The following is a 3890-nucleotide window of genomic DNA, read 5'->3' as shown; positions in this document are numbered from 1 at the left end:
ATATATGTATATATATATATGCATATATACATGTACATGATATGTATATATACATAGGCATATATATGTATATATATATATATACATATATATATGCATATATACATGTACATGATATGTTTATAATATATATTTATTTTATTTTTATTTTATTTATGTATATATACATATACACATGTGCATATACATACACATATATGCATGTATACACATGGTATATGTATATGCATATATGATATATATACATACATACATGTACATGATATGTATATACATATAAACATGATATATATATACATATACATGATATATGTATATATATATATATATATATATATATATATATATATATATATATATATATATATATACATATACATGATATATATACATATACATGATATATATACATATACATGATATATATACATATATACAAAAATATATATATAATGAAACTAAAAGTATTTAAAATGGGTAAACAAGGGGAAAATCATACCTTTTTCAAAGTCTAATAGTTTTGGATGCCTCTCTCTATGCTTTCAGTTGAAACTATAGCCCCACTCTCGAAAATGACATGTGGGGTCGTGGTGAAAGTATTTGCAATTCCATTTTTTACTAGTTTCAATCAAAACTTTATTAACTAGTTTCAGTTGAAACTAGCAAGCTCGAGACTGGGTTTAACAAACCCCAATCGGGCTTGGTAGTTTCGATTGAAACTACATAGATAGTTTCAATCGAAACTACATGGCACAAATAGTTTCGATGGAAACTTGTATATTTGTTTGTTTTGATAGAAACTAAATTGTTTCTATCGAAACTTTAAAAATACTTTCTATCAAAACTAAGAAATGGAAAATTCGCAGTTCCACAATTTTGGAGGAATTTTTTCCTTTGAAAAAGTGTAACCCACTATTGTGGGTTCACCCACTGTAACTATCACAATAAGGTCCCCATACATTACAATAGAGATATTACATTCTACAGTAGTGAATTACATGTTTCCTCAACACAGTCAGTTGTCAATAAAATATACCACACACTAATCATTAACGACCTTTCCAGAATAATTCAAATGCTTCCCAATCATAAACACACATGCACGAACAAGTCTTCTATCATATTCTAAGCTTGCCATGGTTATTCATGTTCACCAAAAAGATATAACCAAAATGCCAACAACTATCTCTGTCATTGTTTCTTGTACACTAGTATGCTCCCAATCTTCATCAAATAAACTATAACTCAACCAAATCTTTGCATAAAGAATAGAAAACATAGATATGATATCTACACTCATTCTACCACACACATGTAAGCTCGCATACATAATATTGTCACCTACTAACCTCAATGTACTGATAATCAACCTACAATATACATAATTTGTGTATGTCATGAACATACAAATATATGTTGTCATCAATGACAAAACTAGTCACCAATACAATATCTCAACAACTCATCCAAGTGCCAAAAAAGACCTCAATTCCTAATAGAAGTATGATGGGTTGAGATGTAAAAGACCAATTGGGATTAGAACTAAGTAATTGTAAGTTCATGATTGCTACCTGCAATTGCATTTGCATGCCAAGGACTCTACATAAAAGATTGCATACATGACGTTTTCATTTAGCTTGATGAAGTTGGTGGAGGATTATGGAGCATGGTTCATTTAGTTCCTTACTTTTTCATAAATATGAGTTCAAGGGTTTTCTTTGCAATCATACGAATTCCCAAGGTACCCAACATATATGATAGTCTTGTTGGAACTCACTTGATAACTTACTTCTTATGAAAAAATTTAGAAAGAAAATAAGAAGTTGAGATTGAATTTCCCAATTTTCATAAGAGAAGATAAGTTTGATATGTGCCCGTGTCTAATGGCAATAATGAAATCATTAGTTGAACTACACTTCTTCCATTTATAACTCTATCTAGGAAGACCTAATTCTAATGCCTACAACAAAATCAAAATAATGGTAGGAGAAAAATATTAACATAGAATGCACCCTGAAGACTTTGGAGCAAATGTTATAGATGAAAATAAATTTAGAAAAAGGATGTATTATAGATTGTTGTTGAACATGATCAAGTTATGCAAGATATTCCAGGTACCTAATCAAATAGAGGAAGGTCTGAATGTGGTGTAGAAAGGATAGAACCTAGAAAGGGAAAAGATTGTTCATTCTCATGACTAGAAAAGGAAGGATACTATAGATATTAATATATCATCTGAACTAGTTTTGGACTTTCCAAAGTGGTGGATTAATCGTTATCTTAGCACGTTAGTTATGTCAAGGGATAGACTTACATATTAGTTGATGGGTCATCACCCATTCAAGAATGAAAGGACAAGGCAATTATAAGGAGGTAGAATGGAAGATAGAGAAAATCCATTTGAAGTGCATAAAACTGAAAAGGAAAAGGTATAGCTTAAGAAATGCAACCAAGGAGCAGGCTTGATGTTCACATTAAGTGACCTCAAGAAAAAAGGAAAAGGTCCAAAAGAATTCTCTCCTCACCTAATTTTACTCCTAATGTATAGGAAATAGAGACTTTCACTAGATGGGATGTCAATACAAGCATAAGGAGAATAAATTCACCAAGATGGTACATGATAGACTAAGTATATATGCTTATGAGAAGTTTACACTAAGAATAACTAGAGATTAGGATATTGCTACAAAGGAAATTATTGTTGCAATCTTGCAGTGAGAAATGATAAAAGTTGAGGATCATTGAGAGGAGGAAGAACTTCCTACAATAGAGGTACAGGTTCCAACTATAGAAATTGTAGCTCCTAAGGTAACAATAGAAAGTCCCAAAAGAAAGGAATAAAACAATATCAGAACAGTGTAAGGAAGAGATTAACTAATAGTAAAAGGTGGTCAAAATGTCCATATTTCAAAATGGTTAAGGGAAAGAATTCAAAGGAGTCAACAGAAAGAAGTTGGCCCAACAATTGAACTACATGAAATTATAAATCTAGTCAACCAATTTGAAGAAAAGAGAAAAGCCAAGAGGTTTGGTTAGATTATAAGAGGAGAATTCAAAATTAGGATTTTGTAAATTGCAACTCCTACAGTAGACAAGACCAGGGACCAAATAACTCCAAGTGAGTATCATTTTACAGAGGTTGATATAGGCCTCACCTCTCATGAACAAGTTATGGATGACTTTAATGATTCCAAATAGGATATGAAAAATAAGATAAAGAAGCTAGAAGAAAGGTATTAGATGTAGAAGAGGGACATCAATACCTAGTGTGAATATATAAACAACTTTCCTCATTTAGTTTCAACTGAGGTAGTGGATGATATTGACAAAATCAAATGGTCTTCTTAGGGAGTAGAAGTTTGGGTGAAGAGAATTCAAAAGGAGGCATATAAACTTGAAAAAGAACTGGTGCAACTTCACAATTGAGTGTTAACTATACTCTCCAGGATCTGATGCATGGAAGAATAATGGCATGATGAGAATATTTATCAAGATCGGGTGATCTCAAATATAAAATTTTGATGGAGACTCCTAAGTAGACGTTGATTAATGGTGGAGTTGTTGGTGAAGGAGATGTATATCACATCCTCTAGCGGTATAGTGTGATAATCATGACTAAGAAAACATTTGAAAGCTTCATTGAGGAGTCTAATTGGTGGAGAAAGGTGACATAGAATATTGGGAAAGTGATCTCCAACACAATTGCATCTTTGTTCTCACAAAGACTAGCAAAAAATGAAATAACAATGGACAACTTAAGAGACAAGTTGGAGGAATTTTTCTAGTTTAATGTTTTCAAGAGAGATGACTTTGGAAACTTCTCCATTTTCTCAAACACCATGCACATCATTCATGATTTGTCACTAGATTGATAGGAAAGTTGGGGAAAA

The sequence above is a fragment of the Cupressus sempervirens genome, chromosome 1, assembly GCF_028749045.1.
Source record: "Cupressus sempervirens isolate cs-2001-9-10 chromosome 1, ASM2874904v1, whole genome shotgun sequence".
Classification (NCBI taxonomy): domain Eukaryota; kingdom Viridiplantae; phylum Streptophyta; class Pinopsida; order Cupressales; family Cupressaceae; genus Cupressus; species Cupressus sempervirens.
This window is presented reverse-complemented; position numbering follows the sequence as displayed.